General features: G+C 36.6%; 2 protein-coding genes across 6 annotated transcripts in view; one reads left to right on the top strand and one right to left on the bottom strand.

Annotated features, from left to right (window-relative positions):
- LOC150083510 (uncharacterized) overlaps positions 1–8090 on the bottom strand; it is a 101624-nt gene extending 93534 nt beyond the window's left edge. Inside the window, exon 1 of one of the 2 annotated variants that reach the window (XM_090378043.1) lies at positions 7957–8090. The gene's annotated coding sequence lies outside the window, so the exon portion shown is untranslated. The remainder of the gene's footprint in view (positions 1–7956) is intronic. The other variant, XM_090378044.1, reaches the window with a different exon arrangement.
- LOC150083511 (LIM domain-binding protein 3-like) overlaps positions 1–27521 on the top strand; it is a 119720-nt gene that overhangs the window by 41651 nt on the left and 50548 nt on the right. The gene's annotated exons all lie outside the window — the stretch shown is intronic.

The raw sequence follows: 27521 nt of genomic DNA on the forward strand, positions 1-27521 counted from the left end.
TTACATAAGAATTTAACGGCGCCCCCCTCGTAAGGTGCCAGTTTCAAATTACGTGAAATATCACAAATAGACTAAACCAACTACAATAAAATAAAACCAAAATAACAAAAATAGACTGACCATTATGCTCCATATCAACGGAGGACCACACTTTATAATGGTCAGGGTATCACTGCATTTCAATCGTTAGACAAATCGCCGCAAACGCGAACCGATCGAAGGATCAGTCTGCCATCCGATCCCCCGATCGAACCGCCAATGCAGAAGATTTGGATAACGATGGTCCTTATGCAACGAAAAATAAAAATAGCATTAGCATTAGCATTAGTAGAGGCATTTGATGCAAGAAAGCAAGCTTATGCAGCATCAGCCAAAAAAAAAAAAAAACCCCCCACTTCCACTTCACCTCTCTGTTCGTTCAAAATACCTGTCCAGCTGAGCCTTAAACTTATTTAGGCTATCAACCTCCACCACAAGGGATGGAAGTCTGTTCCACCAACCAACCAAACGCTGGCTAAAGGCAAATTTCCGTACGTCTATCCTACATCTGTCTTTCCTCAATTTGAATTTATGCCCTCTCAGGTGATTTTTCTGAGCTAGAGGAAGAATCCCATCAGCATTGAGCATGCTTAAACCATTCAAGGCTTTATACACCTCTATCAGATCACCTCGCTGGTGCCTAGTCTTCAGACACTGTAATTTGCAAAACTTAAGCCTTTCTTCGTAAGAGCACCCCTTTGTTCCATTTACTAATCTTGTTGCCCTTCTCTGTACTCGTTCCAGCAGCTCTACATCCTTCTTGAAATGAGGCCTCCAGACCTGTATACAGTACTCTAGGTGTGGCCTGACCATTGCCTTATACAATGGAATAATCACCTCCTTATCCTTGCTGGAAAAATTCCTGTATATCATTGACAATACTCCATGAGCTACTCTTGCAGCCCGTCTGCATTGCTCAGAGAACTTCATATCTGCCTGCACAACCACCCCCAAGTCCCTTTCATTCTCTACCACTGTCAGTGTAGTACCACAGAGTTGATACGTTGCTCTGGGGTTGCTGTTTCCCATGTGTAGTACTTTACATTTGTCAATGTTAAACTTCATTTGCCACCTCTCAGCCCATCTGCTCAACCTTTCCAGATCCTGTTGCAGCAGCATAGTGTCAGTAGTGTCCTTGACAACCCTGCCAACCTTTGTATCATCTGCAAACTTGGACATTAAGCTTGATATACCATCATTAATATCATTTATAAATACAGAAAACAATAATGGACCCAACACTGAGCCCTGAGGGACTCCACTAATAACATTAGTCCACGATGAGCAGTGTCCATTGATTACCACTCTCTGTCTTCTCCCCTTCAACCACCCCTTTATCCATAGCAGCAATTTGCCTCCAATGTCACACTGCTCCAATTTGTGTAGCAGTCTTCCATGTGCAACAGTATCAAAAGCCTTTCTAAGATCCAAGTATATAATATCAAAGTTATTCCCTGCATCCAGTTCTTTTGTGACTGCATCATAGTATCCAATCAAGTTGGTCAGGCAAGACTTCCCCTTAACAAAACCATGCTGTGTCTGAACTATAACTGAAGTCTTGTCTAAATGATCCTGAAGTGCTTCTTTAACCAGTGCCTCCATTAATTTTCCTGGAACAGAAGTTAAGCTCACAGGTCTATAATTACTTGTGTCAGCCTTTGATCCTCCTTTGTGAATTGGGGTCACATTTGCACATTTCCAGTCTATGGGTACCTCCCCTGAGTCCAAGGAAGCTCTCATAATTATGGCTAAGGGTTTGCTTACTTCCTTTGCTGCCTCCTTTAATATAACTGGATAGATTCCATCCACCCCGGGTGCCTTTCTTGTGTTTATCTTCAACAGTTTCTCCTCCGCTTTACTCCCAGTTATTTCAAGATTCTGTAGCTTACTGCTAGAGTTGAATACACCTCTGGCATTCCCCTTGCTGAATAACTCCTCATGTGTGAATGTCGATGCAAAATATTCATTTAGTTTGTTAGCTACCTGAGCAGGATCATCAACAGTTGACCCATCAATATCAAGTGGACCAATCTGATTCATCCCCTTCCTTCTAGAGTTTACATAAGTAAAGAACTCTTTGCTGTTTTTCTTTGCATCCCTTGCCAAGGATTTCTCGTAATCTGCCTTCGCCTGCCTAACCTCCTTTGTAACTTGGTTGCATATCAACTTGTATCTATCATAGGCTTCTGTGTCATGTGTTAATTTGTAAGTATCCCATGCATTTTTCTTCTCTGCCATATGCCTCATTAGTTCATCTGACATCCATTTTGGCCTAAACCTTGAACAATATTTCTTAGTTGGTATGTAAAGCCTAGTAGCTTCCAAGATAGGTTCTTTGAATGCTTCCCATTTTGAATTTGCTGTTGGTAACATCATCAGTTGGTCCCACTGTATAGAATTTAAATACTGTCTCAGTCCATCGTAGTCGCCTTTACGGAAGCAATAACCCTTCCCTTTAGCCCTAATGGTAGTTACCTCTTTGAGTAAATCCCACTTCAGCACACTGTGATCACTGCCACCTAGTGGTTCATTTATCTGCAGATTCTGAACAGACTGCAATATAGAACAGACAGACTAGCACTCCAGAGCAGAGCCACACCACTCACGCAATGTAAGCTTAACCAGCTTATATAGACAAATAAATAAACAAAATAATATAGATGGCGGTATAGGCGCAGCATTAGCACATCAAAACTTGATCATTATTGGCCTTGTGGTCCTCCGTTGATATGGGGCATAATGGTCAGTTCATTTTTGTTATTTTGGTTTTATTTTATTGTAGTTAGTTTAGTCTCAATTTGTGATATTTCACGTAATTTGGAACTGGCACTTTACGAGGGGGGCGCCGTTAAATTCTTATGTAATTGGCTCTAAATTTTAAAACTGATTTATTATTTTTAATTGGATTTTCTAAATTATATGGAGATTTTCTGCTACAATTTTTAGTCTTGTTACTTATTCTTCTCCCTTCCTGTTTATTAATCGTTATGTTTAATTTATTATTTTGGCTCAACAGTTTTGCCATGCTACTGGCATTAGTTTTGATTTAATATTTAATATCAGTTATACATTGGGCATCATGTGGAGGAATGTGCATTTTGCTGCCTCTAATGATAGCTTTATATTTATTTGCTTAATTTTCGTATTATATATATATTTTTTACTATTTTTCTTAACTGCTTCATTATTCTAATATATATATATAGAAAAAATCCTCTTCCTTGCATCCTTTAGCCATTATAATAATAATAATAGCCAGACAAAAACATCATTTTGGAACGCGAAATACAGCGCCCTGTATATCGCTTGTATGCTATTGATTTAGAGTTAGCTATCATTGCGAACTGAAATTATAACATCAGCTTGTGCTCTTACGTGAATCTTGTAATTTTCCGTTTCTGTTATTACTCCAATTATAATTTTCGTTTTCACCCAGTATCCGCTCTTCAATTTCTTTGAATGCAAATCGAAATGCCCATTCCTTTTTCTGCAGGATGGGCACTTGGAAGAAGCTAAAGAACTATCCTGTCGTGTGTACAGGGCAGTGTTTGAGTATTTAATACTCGATAAAGCGGGTATTGAATATTTTAATACCCCGTTGATCAAGCCATCGATCGACTATTAATATTCAGTCGATCGCTTGGTATAAACTTAACTAGCGAGTTTTTTTAATGTGTCACTAACTTTTTATACTAAAACTGTGTCACTACCTGGTTAGTCTAAAAAACATACTTCTTAAAATTATATAAAGTTCGACAAACCAGTACTGAAAATAACATCGCATCTTTGAGCAAAATCAATGGAAATTGCAGGCAGATTGTCCCACCACACAAAGCAGACTGTTTGTCTACTCGGAATGCCGCCCTTTAACCCAGAGGAGGGTACTTTAGAGAATAGCACAGCGAATGCACTTGAAAATGTAGATCATTAAGACCGCTTAAAGATAGGAGAGAAGGAAGGAAGGAAAATAGATGCTTAGCTGTCATCCTTATTTTCTTAGAATAAGCTCTTAGCGAACGTACGATCATAAGTAGTTTTTACAGCACTAGAAATTCGAATGCCTTTTGTAAAATCGTATTGGGTAGATCAAGTTTGAGGTTGAAAATAAATTCCTGCAAATGGAGATAATAAATAATAAAAACTGCTGAGTTACAAGGCTGAGTAAATCACGTTTAAATTTTCGGAAAACAAACATTTATGGGCCCGAAAAAATAAACTTTCGTGTCATCAGGGCAAAACACTTAAAATCGGGACTGTTGTTCACCCTAGTTTAACACGAAGTCATTTTACAATGTGATCCCCATGTTGTGCGAAGTTAAAGAGTAATTAGAAATCTTTTAACTCAATATATTTCTTTCGTAATATATTGTTCTCAACATATTTGTAGTGTAAATTAAAACCAAATTATTTATTAGGGTTACCCGTAATTATTGATTACATCTATCCATGTGTTTAGTGTCTGTAAATTGCGTGTGTTCTCTGGTCGATCTGCCTGTTTTGCTGGACGAAGAACCCCAGTTTCTCGGGGATTAAACCTTGCCATCTACGCCTGAGACGGATTAACTCAGCCACGGAGTGAAAAAAGCCCACTAAAGTTCCTCATGTCATAGATGGGATTCGAACCTGGGCCTTTTCCACCCGGTGTGATGATGAGGACGGTGATAATACCACTGTGCTACCGCGCAGACAATCAAAACAAAAAAAAATGAAAACATTTTGAAAATAGAAGTGAGGGTAGGTAAAGCTAAGAATGGAACGTAACCCCCGCGGTTGAATCAAGACTCGCCAAACGCGGGGGGCTAAGTTTCTGAAAAGTACAGCGTTTGGCAAAAACCGTGGAAGATAAGACTAAGATCTCATAGGAGATACTGGGAAAAATAAGTGTGGATAAAATACATGGAGAAAACAAACTCCCAGCAAACTTCATTTGCCATTTATACAACCTTAAAAACGATGATAAAGTTGATAATACAAAAAGAAAAGAAAAAAAAAAAAAGTTAAGATACAAAATTTGACCATTCTCTTATTTCGCACCGTCATTTTATTCGAAACGAGGTAATTAATCTTCAAAGGGTTAGAAAAATTCCTTTTGAGTTCAATGGCAGTCACAATTAGGCGTGCCACGAACATAGTCTTTTAACTCAAAGCATGACTTGAGTGAAAAAAATTTGGAAACCTCAGGACAGCAGAGCATAAACAAATCCCCTCTCCCTGCACTACCTACTAGACTCGCCCTCGTGACTTACATGCGGTGAGAATAATAATCGTGTTCTGTTGTTTAAGGAAAGTGAACAGAACTGCGTAAAAAAAAAAAAAAAAAAAATCAATCCTGGATTGTAAAAGTGTGGTATACAAATATAAATTCGCGTTAACTCAAATTCACCGCTGAGGAAGGATTACTATGTACTGGGATTTCACTATAAAGGCAAATGTGGTAATGTCTCCAAGACTAAAACTAAGACTACTTACTACACAAAGATTTTCTGAATATGCCACGAAACTAATATTGAAAATTAATATTGCAATTAGGGTTACACTTGCAAGATGCGATTCTGTTACCTAATAACCAAAATCAAAATAAAAACATAAAAATAAGAAAAAGACAAAGCAACACTTAACCTCAGCAGTGCAAACGCACGACTCCCTGCGCAAGGAAACGCAACCTTACACCCAACGAAATATGAGGGCCGTTTCATAATAACAAATAAAATTAAATTAAAAAGGCAGGGAACGTACAAGCATCGTCTTCAAGACGACATCAGCGCCTGTGAACTTCGAAAAGAATCATATTCCAGCCGCTGACTACTATCCAACTAAATATCAGCAGATGACCGTGTATGATCCAAACGAAGAAAGAAAACTAGTTAATGTACGCAGTGCGTTACATTTCAGGCGCGTTAGTGAATAGTAACAATTCATGATTTATAACAAAAGAAAAAAAAATCTAGCAAAAATCAATGCCTTTTATGGGCAAATCGAGTACATTTCGTTTCTGCACATCCACAACATTACCCATTCATTCCTCCAACCAGCACACGTGTCGAAAGCGGACCGCAGGGATGATTGCTAACTGCAGTTGTTCAATGTGAATGGCTGCGGATCTCTACTTCGACGTGTTCGATCCACCGATCCCAAAGGTGTTCCCCTGGATTGAGATCTGGTGACTGGAGAAGCCACAACAGAAGTCACTTTCATCTTCATGGAACCAGCTCTGTACATTTCTGTTCCTTTGACAGGGCGAATTATCCTGTCAGAAGAACCCAGTCACAGACCGATACACTGCAACCATGAAGGGATGCACCTGGTCGGTAGCAATTTCCAGGTAACCTATAATATTCAAATGTTGCTCCGCTACTATCAAAGGGCCAACGAAGAACACTCCTCACACCATTACACCGTCACCACTGTATATTTAATACCTGGCAGGATGGTTCTGTGCTGTTTTCGAGAGACCACTAAACGTTTTTTCAACGTTCAACTGTTCAGTGTTGCCGAATGTAACCGTATCTTCTTGCGTTTTGCTGACAGGAGCTATATTTCATCCGTGACAAATCCAGAGTTGTTTTATGAAATGAGTCTTTGATTATTCTCCATTGTATTGGGTTACTATTTGACTGACTGTCGCATTTCTGTTACCACTTTTACCTTAGTCGTAAAGTATAATAAGCACATACTTTACGACTAATTGTGTGGATAATATGTCTTATGACGGTGAATCCAGCTAGCTCTAATTGCTCTCTGTGGAGAAAGTCAACACCCTTCTGACACTGTTTCAGTTGACTGGCGTTTGTCATTTCTGTCATAAAAGTAGAAATTCTGGAGAAGTTCATTAAACTAAAGCCAGTTTTTGAAAACTATAATCCTTTAATCATCTCGGAAATAATAAAATGTGAGTAAAACAATTGGTACTGGATGAAATTGTACAGGCATTCCATTCCTCAAAAAATATCCCCTCCATTTCCGCGGCGTAATCTTAAAACAAACCGGACGATACTTGAAGTTACATTCACGCAGTAGTGGCCGCCGGTGATTTCAACTGGCAGTGCCAAAAAAATAATAATATATCTACATATACAATGTATATATATATGTATATATTTATTTATTATTATTATTGTTTTTGTTAGAACATTACTTTTCTGCAATATTAAAATCAGGAAGAGTTGTGCTTGATAATTTAATATCAAGTTCATTAATAATAACATTAATTATTAATGAACGCAACGGAAAATTATTACTTTTGTAAATAAATTATTTATTTATTGAAAATAAGCAAAAGCACGCAAGACTAGAAACTGGAACCAATTTTGCTGTGATTCAACTTTGCCTTTCTTCGGCCGAAGAGGAGCGCCGAGCATCTACAGGAGTGGGTTATTTGCTACATGGACACAATGAGAGCCAGTTTAAAGTGACACGTCGTTTCATTCTTGACTAAGGAATACAACTTATATAACGTTTAATAATTTATAACACCAGTTATAAATGCAAAATTCAATTCGGTTATAAAATAAATATAAAATCAATAATAAATACAAAAAAAATTTTTCCTTTTATTTTTTTCTGCGGAAGTACCAAGGCTCAATGGCCCTATAACGTGTCATTATGACACTGCTGCCATTACATTCATGTAAATAATCGATATTAAGTTTATTTTAGAAGAAAAGCGCTAATAATTATATATAATTATAATGGTTTAAGTACACTAATTCAACACATAAAACAACGAAAGCCATTAATTTATTTGATATAGCTTGAAGCAATTATAGAATTACACTAATTAGCAATTAATAATTTCCGGTCATCCAGGAGTCATTAACGATAGAGCTGACCTTTATGCGAGAGGGAGTGGAAGGTGGGCGATAATAAATTATAAAGTAAAATTGTAATAAAATACTGTGATAAGAGCAAGCAACAAACCGCATAGTTCCGGAAAGATACTGAAACGTGCAGTTCCTGAATACAAATATCGTGGTCATTGGCTTATTATTAATGTCCCCCATTCTATTCCCCCCTCTGGCTTTTCGTAGTTCAACCATAATGCAGAATCAGCGTCTCTTCATGTCCCCTTCTCTCTGCTCAAAACACGCAGAGAGGTTTCCAATCTCCAAGGGCTATTTTTGGCTACTCCTCGACTCGACGCGCCATCTACATCCTTTGCAGTCACATGCTATCGCCAAATAGCGGCCTGAGAAATTTGAGCTACGGAATGCTTTAAAGCGAGAGTACCGCGGTCGTATTCCTCGATTTTTACTGGTGATCCGCTAGTTGTCGCTTTCATCAGTCTGAAGAAACCTCGTTTGTGAATGTGCTTTCACAATTTGCACTAGTATCAGTTATGTACTAGCGGGGTGTGGCGAGTGCAGAAAAGATAAAACTGAAGCCGGCTACAGTTTTTCTCTATAAAGCCGGCTTTATAGAGAACCTTGCAAACTTTTGCTGTTCTCCCCCATGAGTATATTTATAGTGACTTACACGGCCGCAGAACATATAAAAGAAAAAAAAATATACATGTATATAGTAAATCAAAGAAAATCAATAACGTCGCGGATCGCTGTTATTTAAATGTTATAAAATTGAGACACTAGCCAGGTTGCATTCTCCAGGTCAGGAACAAATTAGTGCACGTTCCAACGCTCTTTAGCATTAGTAGAGGCATTTGATGCAAGAAAGCAAGCTTATGCAGCATCAGCCAAAAAAAATAAATAAATAATAAATAAATAAAGTAAAATAAATAAATAAAAAATAACCACTTCCACTTCACCCCTCTGTTCTTTCGAAATACCTGTCCAGCTGAGCCTTAAACTTATTTAGGCTATCAACTTCCACGACAAGGGATGGAAGTCTGTTCCACCTACCAACCACCCGCTGGCTAAAGGCAAATTTCCGCACATCTATCCTACATCTGTCTTTCCTCAATTTGAACTTATGCCCTCTCAGGTGATTATTCTGAGCGAGAGGAAGAATCCCATCAGCATTGAGCATGCTCAAACCATTCAAGGCTTTGTACACCTCTATCAGATCACCTCGCTGGTGCCTAGTCTCCAGACACTGTAATTCGCAAAGTTTAAGCCTTTCTTCGTAAGAGCACCCCTTTGTTCCATTCACTAATCTTGTTGCCCTTCTCTGTACTCGTTCCAGCAGCTCTACATCCTTCTTGAAATGAGGCCTCCAGGCCTGTATACAGTACTCTAGGCCTGTATACAGTACGCCTGACCATTGCCTTATACAAGGGAATAATCACCTCCTTATCCCTGCTAGAAAAATTCCTATATATCATTGACAATACATCATGAGCTACTCTTGCAGCCCGTCTGCACTGCTCAGAGAACTTCATATCTGCCTGCACAACCACCCCCAGGTCCCTTTCATTCTCTACCACTGTCTGTGTAGTACCACAGAGTTGATACGTTGCTCTGGGGTTGCTGTTTCCCATATGTAGTACTTTACATTTGTCAATGTTAAACTTCATTTGCCACCTCTCAGCCCATCTGCTCAACCTTTCCAGATCCTGTTGCAGCAGCATAGTGTCAGTAGTGTCCTTGACAACCCTGCCAACTTTCGTATCGTCTGCAAACTTGGACATTAAGCTTGATATACCATCATCAATATCATTTATAAATACAGAGAACAATAAAGGACCCAATACTGAACCCTGAGGGACTCCACTAATAACATTAGTCCACGATGAGCAGTGTCCATTGATTACCACTCTCTGTCTTCTCCCCCTCAACCACCCCTTTATCCATAGCAGCAATTTGCCTCCAATGCCACATTGCTCCAATTTGTGCAGCAGTCTTCCATGTGCAACAGTATCAAAAGCCTTTCTAAGATCCAAGTATATAATATCAAAGTTATTCCCTGCATCCAGTTCTTTTGTGACTGCATCATAGTATCCAATCAAATTGGTCAGGCAAGACTTCCCTTAACAAAACCATGCTGTGTCCGAGCTATAACTGAAGTCTTGTCTAGATGATCCTGCAGTGCTTCTTTAACCAGTGCCTCCATTAATTTTCCGGGAACAGAAGTTAAACTCACAGGTCTATAATTACTTGTGTCAGCCTTTGATCCTCCCTTGTGAATTGGGGTCACATTTGCACATCTCCAGTCCATGGGTACCTCCCCTGAGTCCAAGGAGGCTCTCATAATTATGGCTAAGGGTTTGCTTACTTCCTTTGCTGCCTCCTTTAATATAACTGGATAGATCCCATCCACCCCAGGTGACTTTCTTGTGTTTATCTTCAACAATTTCTCCTCCACTTTACTCTCAGTTATTACAAGATTCTCTAGCTTACTGCTAGAGTTGAATACACCTCTGGCATTCCCCTGGCTGAATAACTCCTCATGTATAAATGTCGATGCAAAATATTCATTTAGTTTGTTAGCTACCTGATGATGGTAGTAATGAAGTCTACATTCTAAAACACATATAAACTGTATCAATATATAATTATTTCTTGCGGAAATGCAAATCCCTTTTGTCTAGTTGTATAGAATTCGTGTATACAGAGACTTGTCCAACAAAAACGGTAACTGAAACCACAATACTTCATTAATAATTAGCAATTGCTCTTAGTTATTTGTTAATGGTGCAGTTCCACCAGAGACTAATTGGGCCACGGTGTATAAAAAAAAAATAAAAATAATAATAAAATAAAATAAAATTCCTTCCGTCTTGGCAAGATCCAAAACCATGCCTTTTCCACAACAGAGATCGTAAGAGAGAACAAATAGATAGAATAATGATATGGATATAAAATATATGAAGGTTACCTCATATGTTTTGTATCATTATCGATCAAAATGACATAAAATGTATGGTGCACGATGACGGTTATATAAAAATAAAACTAGGTATATATTTATTGAATGATAAAAAAAAATATAATTCGTTTCGGATTAAAACAGGTTTCGCATGCTGGTGTATTCAAAATACATTTTACTGTCTAAAACATACAAAGTTTATTTTCAAACATTTTAGATAGTAAACTTGTATTACCTATAAAGCCTGAATTTAACAAAGCCTTATTAATAAAAGGATTATTAATAAACAGAATCCAATACCTCAGCACGTTTTTACATTCAAAATTAAATTTGTTAATTTTTATTAATCTTTAGATGGCCATTTATTGTAATCTTATAGTATATATATTACAATTATTATGTATAAATTATGAGTAGAGGGACTGAGGGCCAGGACCGATTATGTTACTGGGATGATAACTGACACTTCTATGCCTCTGAACAGTGATATGTGATCCATAAAACTTTCTTGAAGACTAAACTGCTGGTAAATGATGTAAGTTATTTTGCTTCAAATAAAACTAATGTTCAATAAAACTTTTATCTTGCAGTCCAAAAATGGGTTCGCAAAAATTGCTGAGTCAACAGTTTTTAAACACATTTCTTCTTTCTTTAAAGGCGCAATAAAGATGAACATCGGTCGAAATTTGACTATGATCTCAAGAAAAAAAATCTTTATGATGAATTTCAAATTGATGCTGTCTTTTCTTTTTTATTTTGTTTTATTTGAAGCATTTGATTCAGTCAATAATCTCTTTCTAAACTAAAACATTAAAGGATTTTATGACTATTGCATATTTCAGAATCTTATTTATCTCAAAAGCCTCATTTAATCCTTATACGGTATAAATTTTAAAAAAATTCAGACAATCCTCGCGATACTGGTGACTGCTCACTTTTACAAAAGATTTAAAAAAAAAAAAAAAAAAAAATTCTTTGCTATAAACCATATAATTGTTTTAATTCTAAAACGAGTGATACAATTAAAACTTCCTCTACTCGTTCGCAAGCGTAAACTGAATGCTTGACATCAGATTTTTTTAACCCCATTAACAATTTAACAGACTCCCCGCTACTTGTGAGGAAAATTAATTTTAACTGTCTTCTCTCAACCACACGTAAAATAAGGTATGTATGTATCTACTGTGTTATATTTCAGATGCGTTTGATTTTTTCCATTTTCTATGATTAATAGAGGCGAAGAAGTAAAGAACTAAATTTTTAAATTTAATTGCTTATTAACTAATGAAATATAAAAGTAATTCTTTTCACTTCACTACACTTACCTCTAACGTAACATTCAATCAACTTTTTGTAATGTAATTTTAAATGCAATTAATTTTGTAATAAAAATTAAAATGCAACACGTATTTTCACCGATCTTCTGTGATTTAATAATAGTTTCTAGAGAACTAGAACTAACTACTTAGATACCAATCTCCAAGTTTTTCAACAGGTATCAATTTATTTTTTGTTTTAAAATACAAGTAAATAAATTAAATAATTCTTTAACAAAGCGTTATTTAATAATTATATATTTTAAAATTAATATTTTAATTTAATAATCAGCTTTTTTCTTAATTTTTTGGTTTTAAAAAATAAGCTTCTGTAACTATTGTATTTTCTGAAGCTACTGGGTTTTTTATTTTTCATTTTATTTTTTTTTAACCAACCTTTTGCTGTGACGCCTTTTGATTGATCACCCCTTTTTTGTTTGATCACGCCTTTACGAAGGGTGATCAAACAAAACAGACTAATTTTGATCAAATAAGATAGAGATTAATTTTTCGACACAAAATGTAGAATTATTATTAATGAAAACTATACACAATTAAACTTATCAGATATTCATCACTAACATACACACTGCCCTACTATTAATATCCGGACATTTGCATATCTACGAGTAACCTTTATTTACAGGAAAACTAATAAAGTGTGCTGAAAACTTTAGCCTTTATGACAGTGGGTCACTCAACCAATTTTTTGTAAATGTCTTTCGATATTTTTCTCATTCGACCTTCAAAGAGGCGACCAGTTCAGCTCTGGGTTTGGTTTTTTTTTTTTTTTTTTTTTTTTTCTGGCAGTCTTCCTCACACACACTAGACGATCGAATTCATCCAAAAGTTCTCTAAAGGACTGAGATCATGGCTCTGAGTTGTCCAGTCCAACTTATCGACGCTGGTGTCATCAAACGTGTTTCATAAGGCGAGCAGTGTGACATGGAGCGTTCTTGCTGATACAAGCATGAACAGTTCCCGACGTGCTGGCACAACATAGGTGACGCTTTATTATCCTTGAAGTCTAGAGAAACCCCAGAATTTATGGTTTTGTATAAAACAACCAATGGTGCCAAGACAAATCATGAAAAACAGTCCCAGACTATCGCGCTGCCTCCGCCAAACTTCACTGTCGTGACAATACAGTCCAGCAGATAGCTTTCGCAGACCTTCTGCCACATCCAGAAACGATCGTCAGACCTTTGACCCTGTACCGTGACTGTCACTCCAAAGCACATCCCTCTATTGGTCAACGGTCCAGGAAAGGCGGGCCTTACACCAAGCTAGACGGCGTTTAGCATTACTTAGGGTGATTAGTAGCTTGTGGATGGATGCAAGACCATGGTAATCCATATCATGCAGCATCTTGAGAACTATACTGGTGCTGGCATGTGTCCCCATTGTCTCACTGAGGACCTGTGTGTGTGTGTGTGTGTGTGTGTGTGTGTGCAACAACGTCAACCTGCTTTCCTAGCGGACGATTCTCCTATGACGTTCCGTCAGCTTCACAGGTTTTTCCCGGACGATTTCAGCACCAGTCTGTTTCGATTTGCAGATTATATCACTAATTGTCGAACTAGAAATCTTCGCTGCCTTTGAAATGTCACGTAGAGACCGATTGCTTATGTGCTATCCTATTATCATAACGCGCTGGAAGTCTGTTACCTCCGTCGATCGTGGAATCTTGCTTTCACAATCGTACTACTGGCTCCTCGGAGGCCTACTAGCATATTTATAGTTGTGTCTGGCACATCGTGCTTGAGTAGGACTGAACAACTATCAACGGAGTGATGTCCGGATGTTAATGTTAATGGTAAGGCAGTGTATTTTTGTCTTTGCAAGTCCGAAATAATTTGTGAAAGTCCGCATCAAACTCGAACAAGTAAAATATACTCACAAAAAAAATAATGAACGAGCAGCAATCAATAGGAAATTCTGCATTCTGCTGAACATCAACAGAAACAAAACTTTTGTAAAAAAAAGCCTACATTAGGATCCATTATGGGAGCGAACAAAGCATTTTGAAATAACATATTATAATGACACGTGTTTGTTCACGTTGGGTTCCTCCAGACTCCTGAACAAAGGCAGAACCAGCAGAGAAAAGGCAGGTTAGAGATGAAATCTGAAATCGCCTCAAAACACACACCAATTAGATTTTTTTTTTTTTTTAATGAAAGAATAATCACTATAGATGAGTTCTCAACACTGGTGCTGGATCCTGAATTAAAAGAACAAAATCTGCAGTGGAAGAACTGCATATCTTCACCTCCAAATAAATATGAAATATGTTGGCAAGAGCATATGATCACATCTCTTTCGATATATGAAAGTCACCATTTATACTGTGTCTGGATAATATTAAAGCGAAGTTCTAAAAAAACTGAATCAGAAAGTGGGCCAAAAAAAAGACCTGATTTGGAAACGCCTTTATATGATTTGAAAAAAACTATAAAATGAGTGGAGTGATTAGATAAGTGTACTGAAAAATATGGTTCAGGGATATATCTCGAAAATTAATAATCGCTAGAACGTAGTTCTTATTACCATTTTTTTACAATTCTTGTCTCTGTGTGATAAAAAAAAGAATGCTCGTTTACTGTAGTGTAGACTACTGCATCACTACAATACACCAATACACAGCCTCAAAGAAGGGTGGGAACCCTCCTTATAGGTCAGATTATGCTCCATTGTGATTTTTTTCCTACTTCCTAAATTTGTATGGGCGACTTAAAGGTCGCCGTTTTCCTTCAGACACTGGGCTAACAAACGTCCCGTCAGGCATCGTAAAATGTCTCTCTCAAAAAAACGGCCTTTCTTAAGTATTTATAAAATGGGTGGAATGATACACAAATGTACTGAACTACATGGACAGCGGGTTATATGTCGAAAAGGAATAACCATCAGAATGTAATTCTTATTATCTGTTTAAAATTCTAATAAATCACATCACTATATAACATGCAGATTTATCCTGAGATTTTATTGATTATCTTTTTTTTTTTTTATTTCCTCATAAATTTGGTTGTTTTAAGTCTAACTTTTATAAGCTAATTCTTCCATAGGACAAATTACTTAGTTAATTTAAATCTTTCTAAAAGTCGGTCCTGCCTTATATCTCTTAAAAAGCGATTCTTCTGTTTCTATGCTTATCTTCGACTACACCCAGATTTCTAGATAAGATCACATACCTCTATTAGGGATTACCTTGACTTCTAATCACTCTCGCTGTTGGTATAAGCATATTAAAAATATTGCTTCCCCTGCATCTAAAAAACTGGGTTTTCTCTTTCGCTCTCCTCGTTACTTTTCTTCTGAATAGTTATTCACCCTGTACAAATCTCAAATTCGCTCAACCGTGGAATATAGTTCCCATATCTTGGGCGGTGTACCCATAACGACGCTCAGGCTTCTAAACTCTATTCAAAGGAGACAGTTAGGTTAAGTAATGACCCGCTCTCACAAACTCTCTCCACTCTCTATTTCATAGAGATTCTGTTTCTGCTGCATGCTTTTTCTACAGATACTTCCATGGACCCTGTGTTCTTTTGAATTCTGAATTGACTTCTTTAATCCCTCTCTCTATTCCAAACCAGTCCGAACGCGTGCCGCAACCAGTCGACATCCGTTTGCTGTCCTACTCCAAACTCACAGAACCAACTTTTCTTCTTCTTCATTTATCCCTTCAACTTCCGTTTTCTGGAACAACCTTCCCTTCACGCGTATTTTCTGAAAATTAAAAAATTACAAATTACATCTTCTCCGCCTTCAACCCTGGCAGAATACTAAGTACTACAGGTTCTAATTCCTTTCGTGTTGGGTGGTTTCATAAAAAAAACCAACAAAAATATATAGAAATCATTATTGCAATAATAATAATAATAATAATGTATACATTGCAATGTTGCCCTTCACGGCCACAAGGCCAGGGGTTAACATTAATAGTACAATATATAAGAAAAAGAAATTAATAAATTAAACATAAGAAAATACATATGTGGACGAATAAAATTAAATACAGCTCAACATTCAAAGTATAATACAATTATATACATCAAAATGTACAAAGAATATATAGGTGGAAAACTGAAAGGTTAGTAAGCCATCTTCATGTCATATTGCTGGCTTGCGGCATTAAGGCGAACTTCGAGGAAAAGGATCAGGGACAAGGAAGTACAATTCAAGGATGCGGCGTCCGTATTCCCTGTCACAAGAAAACTTATTAAGGCCAGCATCCAAAGACTGGGCACTTGATAGCTGAAATGGCAGAAACCTATCGGATAGGTGGAGAGGGCTGAGATGTGGGCACAGAGTTGGGGTCGCTCTGATGGACTCTCCAAGAGTACAGATCCCAGAATAATGGTGCCGAAATCTTGCCAGTGATCATTTTTACAGCTGTGGTAAGACTTTTCACTCTAATCAGCATGGGAATCCTGTGAATTTTTATAAAACTGGCCATTTCAGTTGTCCTTAACTGTGGAGGAAGTTTGTTTGTTTATGGCCCATTTTAAGAGTCAAAACTCAGTAGAAAAGAGTGGTCGAATTGCGCTAGGGCAGCAGATGACCATACCTCTACAGCATATAGAAGCGGAGAGTATACTGTGGTTTTTATATATCTTCTGGTAGTCGTTACTTCGTTAATATAATGCAAATGCTGTTTGCCCATCCATCAGAGTCGAGCTGCTTTTGTGAGCAGCTTTTCCATGTGGTTACCAAAGCAGAGCTTGGGATCAAAAACAACCCCGAGATCAGTATGTTTATTGATGATAGGAAAATTACGTAGTATTGGCTGAATATAAGAAGGCGTTTTCTTTAATGAGAATATCATAAATTCAGACTTTTCTGGATTTATTTTTAGTCCAAACTGGTGGAGGTAGTTTACAAATTCCAGGATTGATGCTGTTATCACGAGATCATCATGTGAAGAAATCAGTGTGAGGAGTTTCATGTCACCAGCATAGCATAACAAAGTATCATGGCTGGACTCAACAAGCGGAGAGATAAGCGCTGTGTGTATATATATATATATATATAGCTTTGATCACTGTTCCCATTCATTTATAAGCAGCATTATCATTTAATAAGTTCGGTCGAAAAGTAAAATAATAATAATAAAATAAAATGTAATATAAAATTAACGCATAAGAATAATATCAAATTATAAAAGAAATATTATTTGTGTTCATTCGATTGTATCCTTCTATTCTACTGGAATATTCGTTTGATTTGTTGAAAATACTATAATCAAACTTATTAATGCTGACCTAAATAACAGGTCAGCAATGGTCGTTCTCGAAGGGGCTTCATTCTTCACTGCTTTTACCCTTGTGGAGTGCCACAGGGCTCTCCTATCTCATATATTTGAATGACTTCGCAACAACAGTGCTCCAAACTTTCGATGTCAAATTGAAAAATGTTTGCTGATGCCCTTCAAGATTATTGATTCAATAGCCTTCAAGTTTATTGATTCAATCTCCAGTGCTCATATTTTAGCCTGTCTCGAATTCATCTCATATTGGCTCAGTGAAAATAATGTCTTTAAATAACAGTAAGTGTAATAGTAACTATGTTAGTTTTATTCCAAGGCGCCGGCTTAAACCTTTAAAACTATTGAATTATCATGTTGATCAGGAAGAGGTCGGAGTTGCTGATCACCCCAGAGATCTTGGTGTTACTATACGTCATGATCTTCATCCATCGGCTCATATAAATAGCTTTTGTTTAATTTATTCCCCTTAATTGATGATCTAATTATCAGTCTTGCTGTTTCATTTGTAAGTTAGTTCCCAAATTAATTGACTCTTCTGCTCTTATTTTTTTATTATAATATTAACCTATTATGTTCAGTTAAGACTAACGAAAAATATTTAGCCTCATCTTTACGTGATTACTCATATGTCATTATGTTGTTCAAAGTTGTAATATTTGCATATTATTGATTATTGCACATTCATGCTAATTCTTATTTTCTATTTCTGCATACAGGTGAATTAGTGTTTAAGCACTGTAATGTATGCACTATTCCAAATAAACAAATAAACTTCATGGGAAAACAACTCTTAGGTATGCACTGCCACGTACAACTGGCCGAAATAAAAAATATTCACAGAACCATGAAGCTATCTGGTAACTAATTTACTTTATATTTTATTTATATTTGAGTAAGTCGTAAAAAAAATAAATTTACATAAAAATTAAAGGAACTTTTAAAGTAAATGTGAAATGTTTTAAAGTAAATTCTGTGAGTGCGTATATACAAGTGCGCGTGCACGCCTATATATAAAAAAAGTAATGATCACGTTTGTTCCATGCACAGAATGCAAAAACAGGACAATAATGACTCTTTGATACGCAACAAGCTCAAGGCCAATAGTTTTTCGGCGCCCTGGTAAACTTGGCCAAAATTCTGAAGGATCGATAGAGAAGCAAACACTGACTGACTTTTACCACGCGAGAATTTGACTGTAGGCCAAAACAGAGATATAAAACCTCAAAGAGTGCACGCACACAGACACACTCACTGACTGTCTGATGCTATTTTGAGAAACAGTTTGTTCGTAGTCGGTTACAGAAGCAGTCTGATACAACAGTATTTTTAAATCGATAACTTCCTACAACCTATAGCCGTTAAAATATCGATATTAAACTATCACAAATAAAGGTATAAATTGGTAGCTGTAATTTACTACACTTGCTTTTAGTTTTAACGCCATTTAAATATTAAACGGAATCGTTCTATCTTAGTTGCTTAAAATTTAGTACGGAGGCAACTAAGGCCACGAGGCATCGGTATATTGTTTCTGAAAATTGCGTCTATTCTATGGTTTGCCTATTTTACGGGAGAGAATCGAATAGAAAAACCATGCAAACCCGGACAGAAACACAATTAATTTGGCCACCGTGTGAAAGAAAGAAAGAAAGAAAGAAAGAAAAAAAAAAAAACGATAAGGGCGCTTCCCAATTAATGACATCTTCAAACTCAAGTCTTTTCCAGACTGTGAAAGGGCTGTGACTGTAACCACTGTACCAGCCGCGAGGACAGACATAATAATGAACTATATGTATCCTTAACGCTGTCAGAGGGTGCTATAATTAAAAAACAGATAAAAGCAGTGTGAAGTTTGTGAATATTTTAAATTTCAATACATGAAATATGTTAAAAAATAGAAATGAAAGATGTATTTTTGACTAATTCCTCGAAATGTTTATTTACATATTTCAAGCGCTACAAGAAGCTCTTTATGAGAAAACCTTTTCGAACTTTGTTCATAAACTTCTCTTCTCTAAGCTTTTCTAGAATACTGTATTCTATTTGGCTATAAATAGAGTAAATTCTTCTGCGCAAGATCAGTGAACTTTCGAAATTGATCATGCGCAGAAGTAAAACAAAAAACGAAAAATTAAAATACCAAGTGAAAAGTAAACAAGTTACAAGTGAATGAACGAGAGCAAAGTGAAAGTGATAAAATGAAAAGTGATTAAATCGAAGATGATAACACTGTAATGCAGGGCATTACATTTCGGGCACGTTCGAATGCTTTATTTTTATTTTTAATTAAATTATTTTTATATAACATTCTAAACGCGATATGCAATTATGAAATTGAATGAGAATGTGCTGAATATAAACTTTAGATAGGTTTAATAGAAAATAACGTTTTTCATAGATCTACGTTACAGATCTGTGAAATCTGTGACGTAGTGAATAGAGTACTGTATATGAATATGTAATAACTGTAGAAGAATAAAGTATAAGATACATAGCCAGTACAGATTCGCTTAAAGCAGCAGAGGCAAATATGGCCAGAAATTAAAATGAACTATACCGAGGCAACTAAGGCCTCGGTAAAATAAGGATTGATAGTAATAATAAAAATGTAAAGCGGAAATAATATGAAACAAATTAGTTAATGTATGAGGCGCGTTAAAAAATAGTAATAATTCATGATTTTTATTAAAAAAAGGCCAAAAACACAACCACTTTTATATGCGAACCGAGAGCATTTCGTTTCTGGGCATCTCCATATTCATTCATATCTCCAATCAGCAAGCGGAAAAAATCATAATATCTAGTGTTTCAACAACAATATACGCTATATGAACAGCTCATGTGTATGGAAAAAAAAAATAAATAAAAAATAATAATAACTAGTGGGCTCTGCCCCCTGCTCGCCAACCCCGGCGCACGCTTTTCTACGTAATATTTAGAGGTATGACGGAGTAAGTCAAATCTTTTCTACGTAAAAGACACCTGTCGAGACGCACTGATCGATATCTAATCAGGAAAAATGCCCTATGTAATTATTTACCAGTGCATTTGTAGTGCCTGGCATTCTCAAGGTCGAATAAATATCACTATGTAATTACCTGCGTTTACATAGGTCACTTAGGAAAAGGCCTGGTAAAAATTCAGCTCTTGGGTAAGACTCCATTCTTGGCTAAAAGTCAGGAAGAAGGCAGTGATTGGCAGGTGCCACTCTGTTTAGCCCCGCCTCTTTCCTCATAGGTTGACATGCCTCGGGTGTTTATCCCTCCCCCACTTACCGCTGTTTTAAAATTCGGAACTCGTTTTCCGATTTTAAAACAGCGGAATAGGAGGGGATAAACACTCTACCTAAGCTAAGCATTCTCCCCTCCGCGACTACACAAAACAATCAGAAACAAAACGCATTTACAATAATCACCCTATCACAGAATTCGACCGTACAATCACTCCGTTCTATGACTACGTCCACTGCGCGGAGACAAGTGGTACCCAAATAACAGATTTTAGCCAAAGGCCTTTTGCTTCGGGTTCCATAATGCATGAGGAATATTGTTGAATCCGAAAGAGCAGGACTAAAATATTTAAATGAAATATTTACAAACTATAGAAATATTTAAAAATTTACAAAATAATAACCATTAACAAATATACAATATTAATTAATATACAAAAAACGTTACAATGCAACGTCAAATGCTAGACAGTAAAGCAGGTGCACGGAGGTTGGTGAACGTTATGGAAGCAGTTGTCAATAGTTTTTTTTTTTTTTTGTTAGTTGTTGGTGCATCGACTTCTGTGGCCATATTGCACCTCCCAAGGTTTTTGTATTTTCTACTCTGATCCAAACTCGAGGCGGGATTCGAACTCACAACCTTGAATTGACAGGCAAGCACTTTACCCACCCGGCTAGCCCAGTCGGCGTGTCAACAGTTAATTGCATTTGTAGCGACATAATTGTCTCGCCCTCTTCTCCCATTGGCTCGAATAAATATCAATAGAAGGAAAACTTTTTTAATGTATAGAGAGATAATTGCTGGATTTTTATTGATCTGATTTTAATGAAATTTGGGAAGGTTCAATAAATTGTTCCAAACGAACCAAATATAAAATTTTATGAAATCTGTCTACTAAGTGTCCAATTATTACATGCCGATGGATAGACAAAGAAATAATAATTACTCTGCAGGTCTCTCTCACAGCGCTAAGTATAGAATTTCTTAAGAATCCATCCGCTAGGAATCAAGTTATTACATGCGGACGGACGGAAAGACAGGAAAATAGCAAATGCCGAATTTCTCTTGGTCTTTGAATGAAATTTAGGATGGCTCGCAAATTTTTCTAAAAGATCCAAATATAAAATTTTATATATGGCTTTCTTAGAAAAATTAGCACATCACAGTAGACGCATTACGCATCTATGCTAATACGCCTAAAACGGAACAGCAGAGTAAATTACGAAACAGAAACTTTGGACGCTTAAAACTGCTAAAATTATAATAAAACATAAAAGAAATAATTTAGAAGCCACTGAACAGATTAGTTATACAAACGAGTAGGTTAAATATCACAAAGTTCAAGGGTAAACCAGTCTGCATAAAAATTCCGCGGAAAAGCGGCAGCGCGATAAGGCATGGAAACGAGAGACAGAAATATAGAAAGAAAGAAAGATATTTAATATTGCATATTTCAAATACAACACTTTTTTTAGTAAATGCACAATGCTCGAACCGATATTTTTTTTATGCTTCCGCCATATTGCTCTTTCACTCGTCTAATCGGCACACTGCCACAGACATAATTTATAATACTTTGACTAATTATATATACTGGGTTGTCATAATTAAACTACCCCTATTTAGAACCGTCTACAGCTTGATCTAATGGAGGAAATGAAAATAAATTTAGTAGTTAGGTATACTTTTCGGAGGATGAGAAAGAGAATTATATGAAAAAAATTAATTCTAAAAATCGCCACTTGGGGAAAAGATGAGCTGTAAACTATGTGCATACTCCACTCCACTCGCGCATAAATACGGAATGGAAGGTAAAAGATGCGGATACCGTAGTATTAGGGGCAAATTGCTTCTCACTTTATCAGAGCGTGCTTAGATTGTAAAGCTCTACTACCAGAATAGAAGCAATGCAACAGCAGAAATTCGGGATTACAGGAAATATGACTGCACAGTTTGCAGAAGCGGGAAATCTGGAAGTGAAAACAGCAAGCAGCTACAAACCTCCCTTAACCAGGAGCGGGGTGAGGGTAAATATTATTACTACAGCTGTGGAAAATAGCAGTGGACAGTATGTACCAGAAGGCAGAATCAGTGTATGAGGGAGCAAGATGGCTGAATATCCCATATGCGATAGTATGGACGATGCTGCGTAATAACAGAAATGCAAACTCCATTTCCAGCAATAATTGCGAGCGGTGGCGTTCCTGTTTCTACTATTTTCGGCATCACGCCGAAACTTGTAAAGCCAACAAGTTGAGATATTTACTCTCAACTTCTTGGCACAAATAGAGAGAGATACTGTACCAAGTGAACATGGAACGTGCTTTGGAGAGACAAGGGCCATTTCCACTTGAATGAGTCTGTGAACACCTGAAACTACAGAATTTGGGCCAGGAGCTGTGCAATACAGGAAATCCCCTTATACGTAATGGCGAGGTTTCACTGCTGCTTTCATTATAGGCTTTTTTTTTTAAACAAAGACAAAACTGTCCTACCACACTTGCAACGCACCGTCCAACAGTACTGATAAATGCTAGCGACTGTTGTCATTCTACCAATGTAAGAGTGAGGTTGCCTGGAAACAAATTCTTTTTATGCAATGCGGAGCACTTCCACATATCGGGAGATCTGTATACAAGGACAATTTCTGTTGTTTCTGCAGGGCTTTACTGCGTCGTATATCATGTCTGTAAACTGCGTATGTGTACCGTGATCGATTTGCTGTTTGCTGGACGAAAAACCCCAGTTTCCGAGAGAAAACAGCTACCCTGACAGATTAACTCAGTCATGCTGTGAAAAAGACCCATAAAATTTCCTGGCATCATTGACGGGATTCGAACTCGGGTCTTTTCCACCCAGTGTGAGGAGGACGTTGGTTATTCCAAACTGTGCTACCACGACAGCCAAGGACTATTGCCATGGTATTTTACCACTGAATGGGTAATTATCAATTCATTTCCTACAGCATGGCCTCCTCCATCGTCCAGGTTTTGGTTCTGGAAAAGATCCGTGGACACTCGGAATGGGAAATACTGTCCCATTAATTCTCATCAACCGGTGAAATACCACCACTTTGCTTATTGGAGGCTTGAAGTGGTGAAACCCATGTTTAGTCTCTAGAGCAAAGTTTCCGGCATCCCCCCCCCCCATACTTCTCCTTCAACCCATGCACGGTACTAAGTACTATAGTGTTTGGGGTTTTCATAAAAAAAAAAAAAAAAAAAAAGTCGCGCCACATGTTATTTTCCAATGATGCTTTATCGGCTTACACAAAAATGTCAAACCATAAAGTGATAGTGCAATGCACAGGTACACAATTGACGTATGCCCATTGCTATACAATGGGTATACGTCATTACAATTGCATATACAATTGACGACAAACGTGTTACATAATTACACAATTGTCACACGGGTGTCGTTCACAGAACACTCCCCCCTCGTAATGATTTTTGGAATCAACTTTGATTTTTGTGCAATTCTCTTCCGCATCCTCCCAAGAACATACCTACCAAATTTGGTTGCATTTCCTTCATTTGATCGTCCTCCTTCTCCTACTGTGAATATCCATTAAGTAATCCAAGATATTATTATTATTGTTATTTTAACAGCAACCGAGCTTATCACTCATGTTCGTGTAATGGGCCGAAAAGCCTGGATCAGCTCACAGGGACAACCTTACTCACTCTCTCTACCTGAGAATATGAAGTTCAATATGAACTTCATATTCTCAGGTAGAGAGAGTGAGTAAGGTTGTCCCTGTGAGCTTCATATTCTCAGGTAGAACTTCATTATGAAGTTCTACCTGAGAATATGAAGTTCAACGACGGGAATCGAACTCATTCCTCTTAAAACGAATGGCAGACAGCGATGTGTCGTGGCGACTATGCTGCTCCAGAGTTCAACCCAAAACCTAATGATTGGCCTTGAGTCGCCTATTGTTTTTATCCTTACTACAGTAACACATATGTTTAAAAGCAAGGGTTTAATCAAGTATGAAAGTGGAATATGATTAGAATTTTTTTTACATTCATTTTACTGCTCTATCGTAAGTAGTGTCATTAATGGAGCTTAAGTATCCTCACATGTCCTAACCATTTCACCTTAAAATTTACAACTACAACGAATATAATTTTAGTGTAGCCACTTCTTACAGATAGATAAATGGAGATTTATCTCTATATCTCTTTACCTCTTCAATAAGGGCTATAGTTTTCGATCTGAAGAGAAGGGAATGTGGTGTATATAATACATGTACAATAAAAGAAATAAATTCGTTGTGTATTATACCTTGTAGAGCTATAATAAAAATAAATCATATCGAGTAATATGACGACTCCTATCACCTTGAAATAATATATAGGAGTCATCTTATTTCAAAATGTGATGGGTCCTTTTATTATGACTCCTATTCATCTTAAAATAAAATTGAGTCTAGCTTCGAATGAAGAAAATGGGATAACGCTTACAAAAATATAGTTTTTTAAAATTAGTTTTATTTTTCATAAAAGATGGTTCTAAGGTTGCTTATTGTCTCTGCAATTAGGCAAATAAACTGGATAAGTTTATGACACATTACGATCTATAATTCCCCTTTTTAATCAAAAGCATTTTTTAAATATCTGTCCAAAGCAAAAAAAAAAAAAAAAACCGTAGTCGCTATTGAATTTTCTCCTTGAAATAACAGCAGTTACTCCACGTCATGCAAGTCATGCTTAACAATATAAAAGACACTATCCTTATCTAATCTTAGTGATTTATATATCATAATATTCTCAAGGTAATTCAAAAAAAAAAAAAAAAAAATGCTCTGGAGACAACGGATACCTTAACTGAACTATTTGTACAGAAAGATAATCCGAGATTAGCAAATAACAATTTTTACAAGAAGTATGTCCAGAATAATCAGAAAATATACAGTAGTTGCGATAAAATTAATATTATTGTTCAAACGGCCATGTTTTGTTACGTCTTTGGCTTCTATCTCTTCCACGTTCGCTACTTAGAAAGCTGCATCATATATCAACAGAAAGCTAATAACTGGGCAAACATCTCATGATGTTCACCAGGGTTAAATAAACTAAGAATGTCTTAATAAAAAAAATTACAAAGTTAATTACAAAAGCAAGTGAAATCAGAAGTTCGTATAATAAACGTTTAGCCCTACTTTTCAATTGTGCACTTTATTTTTTCATACCAGGGACCTAATCCAACTGTGGTCTTTCAGTAATTTTTTTTCTATATTTAATATTTTTACAAAAAAAGTGAATTGATCACTGGGCGTTATAATTTTCTTTTTTATGTATTTTTAATTTAATAAATAAAATAAAATAAAATTAAATTAAGTTTTCTATTAAGTGCACCGATGCATTGTGGAGGCCCTTCACGATTAACTGTTTCAGAATTGCACTACCTGCGAGAGCAGATAGCAGCGGCCATCCTTCCCAAAGCGGTAGGAAAAGGTTCGAATGCCAATTAATGACGCAAGAAATTTTATGGGCTGTTTTTCGTTTTTTTTTTCCCCCTTTTTTTTCACAATGTGGCTGAGTTAGTTGTTCTCAGGTGAGAGTGTCATGGTTTCTACATCCCAAGAACTTTTTTTTTTTTTTTTTTTTTGTCTATCAAACAGACAAATCAACCACAGAACACAAGCAATTAATAGACCCAATATGCTGTCGCCTCACAGCCTTAGCTGCTTTGGAGCTTAACACAACATCACACACCCATACTTGCTGCATACGCACTTAAAATAAAAAAAAAATCATAATAATAAAAAAGTACTGCTGCAATGGAGAAGAATATTGTTATTTACTTAAAATGTATGACATTCCCCATACCCGGGCTTCGGCCCTTTCTGGGGTCTGCTCGGTGGAAAAATAGGCACTGTAAGCGAATGAGCTGACGATCCAGTAATGAGCAATATCCACAATATGTAATATACTTCACAGCGCAGAAGTTTTAAAGGCCCAACGAATTTAAGGCAAAGGCTCATGGTAAAGTTAAAAAACAAAATCGTGGAATATCATATATAAAACAGAATTGTGGAAGTGCATAGCTTCAGCAATGAGACCCCCAGAAAGGGTCGAAACCAGAGTATGAGGGAATGGCATGCGTTTTAAATAAATAGCAATGTTTCTCCAATGGAGTAGTGTTTTTCATTTAAAGTGTGTAGTGCAGTAACGAAGCAACTCGTAGTGACTGGCCTCTACAATATACGCTCGATGCACTTAGCAGCAAACTTAGTTTGCTCACTGCTTTCTACGGACAGACTATCTTTGCTTTACTTATACAATGTTTTTTAGTTCTCTCGTGGCATGAGGTCTTTGTCCTAAATTTGTTGAGTTTAAAATCATACTAGCAAAAAGTAACGATCTGAAAGAGCGAGGTCATAAATATAGTGTAGACCTTCCAGGAATTTTCCAACGGCACCTACTTCTGCCTTTTTAAACTGGAGATGTATAGAACACACGCCCTCTAGGATACGTAAATATAAATATACAATTTAAATATTAATTTTTGCCCCTTTTTGCGAAAGTATGGCTATTACAATATCATATAAATAAGCAGTGCTAACTAAAATTAAAATAATACTAAATTTCTAAATTAGGGCAATCGATGAAATTTTTAAAAATCTTGATTTATTCATTAATCAACCCCATCTTCCTCCTTTCATTTGCTAATCGCTCCGTTCTGGTATCTCAATTAAAATAAAATATTTTGAAAACTCTTAAAAATAGAAAGCTGAGATTTACTGTAAGCCTAATTAACCTTTTAAAATAGCGTATCGGTTTAAATTCACTAGCAACAAGATTCATTTTTTTCTTCGTGAATCCTCTCTTTTAAGCAATTCGTTTTCGCTTTATACACACCTCTTTCTTTTTCTTCACTACCTTTTGTTCGTTA

The sequence above is a fragment of the Mastigoproctus giganteus genome, chromosome 7 (assembly GCF_048544385.1).
Source record: "Mastigoproctus giganteus isolate SK-2022 chromosome 7, ASM4854438v1, whole genome shotgun sequence".
NCBI lineage: Eukaryota > Metazoa > Arthropoda > Arachnida > Uropygi > Thelyphonidae > Mastigoproctus > Mastigoproctus giganteus.